The sequence below is a fragment of the Anomalospiza imberbis genome, chromosome 1, assembly GCF_031753505.1.
Source record: "Anomalospiza imberbis isolate Cuckoo-Finch-1a 21T00152 chromosome 1, ASM3175350v1, whole genome shotgun sequence".
In the NCBI taxonomy this organism is placed as follows: Eukaryota; Metazoa; Chordata; class Aves; order Passeriformes; family Viduidae; genus Anomalospiza; species Anomalospiza imberbis.
The window spans coordinates 130,564,665-130,571,441 of NC_089681.1; the positions used below are offsets into that span (position 1 = coordinate 130,564,665).

The 6,777-nt window shown below is 40.6% G+C and overlaps 1 long non-coding RNA gene across 2 annotated transcripts; it reads left to right on the forward strand.

Annotated features, from left to right (window-relative positions):
* Positions 1-678: 678 nt before the first annotated feature.
* Positions 679-6,072, forward strand: LOC137486359 (uncharacterized). 2 transcript variants are annotated; one of them, XR_011005704.1, is made up of 3 exons: positions 679-831; positions 3,211-3,309; positions 5,787-6,072. It is a non-coding gene; the product is annotated as an uncharacterized lncRNA (long non-coding RNA). The 2 variants fall into 2 exon arrangements; XR_011005702.1 differs by having other exon boundaries at positions 687-831; positions 3,211-3,284.
* The last annotated feature ends 705 nt before the right edge of the window (positions 6,073-6,777 follow it).

The window sequence follows — 6,777 nt, forward strand, 5'->3', positions numbered from 1 at the left end:
GCAGTTAAGGTCTTGTATCAGGCTCCAGATTCAGTTGCTTATAATTTTGCTATTGAGTCAGAGGTTTTATGACCCAGAGACCTGTCTTAAGCTAAAATTTCAGATCAAATGTTTTTTCTGTTCCCAGAGCAAGTGCATTACCAGTGGGGTGAGTGCAGTTGGTTTCAAGTGGTCTGAGAAATCACCTCCCCAACAGATTTCCATTACCACTGCAGCAACCAAAGCTTGCACCATCAACTACTACTGAGTAACAGGCATGAGTAGGCATGATAGGGCAATTAAACCTTCAGGTGCACAGATCTGACCACAAGAGTACTCCCAACAGTCCCATGAGCATGAGGAAAATATATAACACTTGGGCCATACATTATTCTCATTTGTTTTGTTGTTAAGATCTGAATGAAGGTTTTGAAAACCAGCATGGCAGGGGCTTCTGAGGTGCTGGAAATGGCATTGTTCCTATGAGAACTCAAAGGTCAACCAAAACAACAAGGCTTCAGAGTAAATCTTATTTGACATAAAATTATGAAGGTCCTGGGTAAAGAGTGGACACAGTCTCAGGAAGGATTCATCTGGAGAAGGAAGCACCAAGGACTCAGGCTGTTAAGGGCTGCTCTCTGTGGTCCCCAAGACACCTTCCATGCACTTCAGAAAAGAGGTAATCAAGACCTCAGAGCACAGAGAAATCCATTTGGAAATAGGGAAGAACAGGGAAAGTATCCAGGAAAAGAAAATAAAAGGTAATCTATTAGCAGAGTGGAAGAAATAGCTGGGTTTTGAGAAAGAGCAAACAAAAGAGAGAAGGTCTGGAAGCAGGGGACTGGAGGCCAGGTGGGATGGCAGCAAATAGGTTGGAGGCAGAGTGGTGATGAGGACCAGGGCAGAATCCTGCAGTGATGGGAGGAGGGAGCAGAGCAGGACATGCAGCACAGATTGACCCTCTGAAACCCCAAACCAGAGACACTTGTTCTGAATTTCTTTCTTACAATTCCTCTTCTGTACTGTTTTTCTCAGCCAGGCTGGAAAAAACAGAAAGTGTGTCATACCACACCATATGGGCCTATCCTGAGGGCCAGTCATCTGAAATCCATCACACAAGTTTAAGCTGAGCGAGCCACTGGGAGCTGCATCGCATGATTATGCCTTGTGAGGGTCTGCCATCACCGAGGCACTCAGAATATTAATGGATTTTACAATGGCTAGAAGACAAATGAGGATGCATTCATGTTGGCAGACTGTAGGAATAAGTCCTACACATATTTTATGACTGAATTTCTGTGTATTCAGTTTGGTGGGGGTCTTTGTTTTTGTTAGTTATTTGGTTGGACATTGAAAACTCGATCCTAGAAAGCTAAAAGACATATTCCATAGTTAACTATACATGGAATGGACAAAGGCTGCCCTTGGAGAAAGAAGCATGTGGTTCAAGGCAGTAACATGCTGCATAAATCCAAAGTAGCTGAATTTATTTTGCAAAGAAAACCTTAATCTAGAATTTCACAACTTTCCCAAATTTGACTTGCACTTTACTATTTGCTTACTGGGTAATATAGTAAGAGAATTATGCAAACTGTGGTGCACAAGACACAGGGATCATCTCATCACCTTTCTTACAAAGCAGGCCAAGATTTTTAACTACTGCAGAAGAATGAAGTTATAAGCTCATTTTCACAGTCAGTGCATCACAGTTTTAAGCATTTCTGGGAATTGCTTCTCTTCTTCAAAGTCATCTTATGGTGTAAGGAGCAGTGGCTCCTGAGATACAGGAACTGAGTGGTCTGCAAAACCAGGCATCTCAGCTCCAGCCTGGCAGATCTGGTTTTAAAAGTGCCAGTCTAAATGCTGGAGCAGATGTAGAGTGGCTTCTGCAAAACATGACAGGACCCAAAGAGGCTGTCTAGTGTCACAGGAGACTGCAAAGCAGAAAGTTATTTTTGGAACTATTCCTTCTTCTGCAGTATATAATTACTTTTCATTTCTTCAGCTGCTTCCATAAGCAATTTCTCACTAGCACAGGGTTTGCTCTGTCAAATAATATACTTCATCTACCTATCTCAGTCCTGTTTTTGTTGGTTTTCAGAGCAGAGAACCACAGGGAATCTCCTGAGCTAGTGCAAATTCTTCTTATTATGGAACTCATTTCAGTGATAGTTCAAAAGTGAAGACTACTGAAGATTTGGCATTTGGGGCATTCTTTGACAGCTATATACTGATGAGCTCAAAGAAAGCACCATCCAGAAAAATAACACAATATATTTAAAAAAAAAAAAAAAAAACCTACAAAACACAAAGCCACTGATTTTTTTTTAATCTTTAAAATTATCATTTAGACTTCTTTCATGCTCCCAAGTAAAATTTAGGAATGCAGTCAAATACATGTGCACATCTCCCACTGAACTTTTTAAGGAGTTTCATACACTTAGTGAAGTGTAAATAATTTTCTGGGAGCCTCTTAATGTTTATTTGCAGATACTAGAATCTACATGAGCAGTATGCACATGCGTCTGCTTGTGTCTTATTACGTCTTATTTTTCTTCAAACACAAGTTGATCTAGAAATGAAAATGCTGTCAGAAGTTAGCAAATACAGCCTTATTTTACATTCTTGCAATGCAAACATGACTGCTACAAAAACGGAATAATGAACTGATGTTTTCATAAATTATGAGATTATTGCCTCTTAGCACTTGAAAAATGAATGAATAAGTAATATTTGAAAATGTGTCTATAATACATTTCCAGCTATTTTCTTTTGATTCTTTAAATCCATGTTGAATATTAGCATCATGACCACTCCAGGCATGCTAGGAATCAATATCATCTAATAGGGGTCCTAACAGTTGGTCTTTGGAATACATCCTTACCCTGGCAATAGTTTAATGATTGCTTAATATATAAAAAAATCTTGCACATTTTATAGTACCATCATGCCATCTAGAGGTGGCATATCACTGAGGCTCCCACTCATCCTTATGTCCAGAACAAAGAAAAATAGTGAGAGGAATAGTGGGATGGGGGCCTTTAAATATAGCCTTTCACTAGGATGCTCCAATAGATTTGGTTGCCATTAGGCCATGGGTTTCAGCATTATTAGTAAAGGAAATGCTGTTGCATGAGACTCATTAGGAAAAAAAAAATGAGCATTCAAAAGCCCATTACTTGTTCACAAAAGAAAAATGAGCAATGGACAATCTGTTGCTTTTCTCCCCAGCTCCACTAGAAACTGTGCTCCATCTGGAAGTCCATACTCACCTGCCTATGAAGTCCTACAGAGGAATAAGCACTGTAAGGATCAATGCTGTTCAAAGCAGTAAGATGAGTCAAGTCCATTTCAAAAAGGAAATTTTCAAACTAACAGCCAGCCTTGCATTCACCACATGCTCCCCATCTGTCTTGACCCCTTGACTTCCCAACACTTCTCCTACTTCCCTGGAATAACAAAGCTCTGAACAAGAATCAAGCACTTCTCACAGATAATTCAGGGTGGAACAAGCCCCAGAAAGTCTCTGGTCCACCTTTCTGCTCAAGGAAGGATAAAGATGAGATCAGAAGAACTTTCTTAGAATATTGTCTAGTAAGGTCTTAAAAACCTGCAAGGGCAGAGATAGCACAACTTATATTGTCCAACTCCTCCACAACTCCACTGTCCCCATGGAGAACAAGCACACTGCACCCAGTCTGCATCAAGGTTGTTCAGTTTACACTGTCCCATACCCTTCCCGGCACACATCCCCATGATGTGTTTTCATAACTCCCTTGTCTGGTCTGGGGGAGTTTGGTCTTGTCTCACAGCTGAACCAGTGCCAGTCCTTCAGTTTCTCCCCACGGGACAAGTACAGTCCATGTGAGCAAAGTCTCTCCTTAGAAGAGCAAATGTAAGGAAGATATGAAAGAACTACTGATGAGGAGGTTGCAGCTGGAAACTGGCAAGAGACACGTGGTTATGTTTAGTCATGATTCTCAACTTTTACCTTTAGGTGATTCCTGTCCCGTTTTTAAGGATACAAGAAGAGTAAATTAAATAAGGGTATTGCATAGCAAAACTACTGAGGAAAACAGAAATAACTTTCCCTGTAGCAAAAAACTATTGCTTGGTTTACTTTGTGCCTCCTATTACGTAGAACCTATGGCTGAATTTGCTTTATTGTCTGCTGTTATATTCCTTCATCTAAAAGAATAGAACAAGCAAACATCAGCATTGAAAAATAATATGAAAAATAAAATCTCAGCTCAGTGCCCTTGCAAAACAGCATCAAAGGCATTCTGGAAACAGTCCTAATCACTAGAAATACATGTCAAATATAGTAATTAGTATTGTAATTATCCTACAGCCTTGGCATCTCTCTTATATAAGCATTTAAGCCGCAAGAAAAGAAGTCAGCATGACTTCAGTTGACACAAATACATGAGATGGGAATAACCAACAAAAACTCAGAAAAATTTTCAGGCTAACCATTTCTGCTTTCATTTGGACAGTGCTACACGAGACACTGATGTTTTCACCAAGCTCCCAACAGCATCTGTGCGCATTATCCAACAATTCCTCCAATGTAAAATTCATAAGATCTTTTTGAAGCAGGAATTAGTCCATTGCCAGTCATGTCTCTAAACAAAAAACAGTCATTCCCACTGTGCTTTGTGCTGCATTCAGAGTTCTTGGAGCACTAAGCACTCATCTCCCCTATCCTGGGAACTAGAGTTGTTGCAAGGCCACCACAGGCCACACCAGAGAGGCTCTCTGCCCATGCCATAGTGGACATCCTCACCTGTGGTAAACACTGACCAATATTCTGTGGCAGCTGAAAATTGAACTACTATCTACAGGTGTGGCTCAACCTCTTTGAGACACATTTGTCTCTCCCAGCGGAGAATTGTGTTAGTAGAAATTGATGACTGCAGCATCATGGCTTGCAGCCCAGAGGAGTGGGGGGAAGGACTGTGATTTGGGTTCACCTGAAGCTGCCCTTCCTCAGCCTGTGATTGCCACAGTCCCAGAAGGTGGGGTAGACTTTGCCTTAGTATCCATATCCCAGTCTGGATTTCCTCCGTGGGCATAGGCACTTGTGGCACTGAGCCAGCTCCCACTTAACTTTGGCTGGTGAGGATAATTTAAAATCTCCCTTTTGCTGTTTTCTTTCTCTAAAGAGAAAGAACAAGATAAAAACAGAACCAAATCTGATGACACAACAGATCTTCCTTTTTCCAGGCTCTGAAACTTCCAGTCTCTTATAACTGCAGAACCAGACGCTTTAGAGAAATAATAGCAATAACAATTTTATCTGAACTCATATAACTAAATATACTATTCTTATTAATAAATATTTCTAAAAACTTTGGAAATCTGCTGTAAAATACTGTAGGTTGAGGCTATATGCTTTAAAAAGTTCAGTCTTTAATCCCTCTGTATTTTTTTTCAGGTTAATTAATTTGCTTCCTTTAGAGATTATCAGGTGCTCAGCTCCTAGTGCGGACGTGGAGTTTTCTGAAAACTAGGCACAAGACTGCTCAGTTTGCCTTGTTTCCTGAAAACCAGCTGCTTTTTCTGAGGAGCACTGAGAAGTCACATGTCCTGAGACCTCAAATTTATCAGCAAAATTTGAGGTGGTTTTGTTCTATTGATGTTATTTATATTTATATTTTTATATATGAAACAGATTGTTCATATGCATATGAAGTATGATATATTTATTATAAAAATGATAAATTTGTTAGAATATGAATGTATACTTCTCAAGACAATTCATGGCCCTTTTGCTCCCATAACAATGGAAGCTCATTTAATTTCAGCTTTTACAGGATAGGCAGTTACAGTGGTTGGTTTCCTATTCCATGAGCTAATGTTAAGCTTCTCAGCAAGTGCCTGCCTTGTGAGTTAATCTTGTGCTCATTATCTGCACCAGCAAAAATACACCCTTGTGACTGAAAGAAATGGCACCTTACCAGAAAACAGAAAAGAAAAGCAGCTGCCCACTGTGATGAGAGAAAACAACCTGAGCATGATGTTCCTGGAGGATCCCTTCAAATTGATACATAACGACAACCATCATAAAAACAAAGATAATGTCATAAAAGACTAATAGTGAGAGGGTGTAGTAATATCTGAAGTAATAAAACTGGTTTTCTGACAAAAACCTAAATAAAGAATGTACTAACACAGACAGGGAAATAATTATTCGGACTGGATTTCCTTCTAAGCAATCCCACGCTTTTTTACTATAATGATGAGCAATCAGTTGAAGGGGAAAAAAACAATTACCCTTGCCCTTATGTGGTGCAGCAAAGGATTTATAAAGAATAATTTGCATTCACAAAACAAGGAGGCTAGTGAGAAACCCAGGCTGCTTCCATATGCACCACCAAACTCTCTTTCCAGACAACGTGCAAGTCTTTTATTCTTTGTGATTCATCTTCCTGTGTTTGTCATTCACATTAGCCGTCACCAAAGACAGCTGTAAGCACAGAGGTCCAATGGAAAAACAGCCCAGTAACTCCCAGGCTTGTGACCTCTACTCCCTGCTGCTTGTCCTTACCTGAGCTGACCTGCTGCCTTGCACAGGAGAGCCCTGCCGCACAGTACTGATTGCAGGCAAGTTCCTCTGTGTCTCACCAAGCCAAAAGGAAGGTCATTAACAAGATCATTGGTACCTATGAATTTTGCTGAAGTGGCTGCACTGAAGCTCTGCCCTGCAGCACTGGCACCCCCCTACTGCAGGCAGCATCAAGGGGCATCCAGCCCGCCCCTGCCTGCCCTGCCTCACCTCAAGCACCATGCCCACAA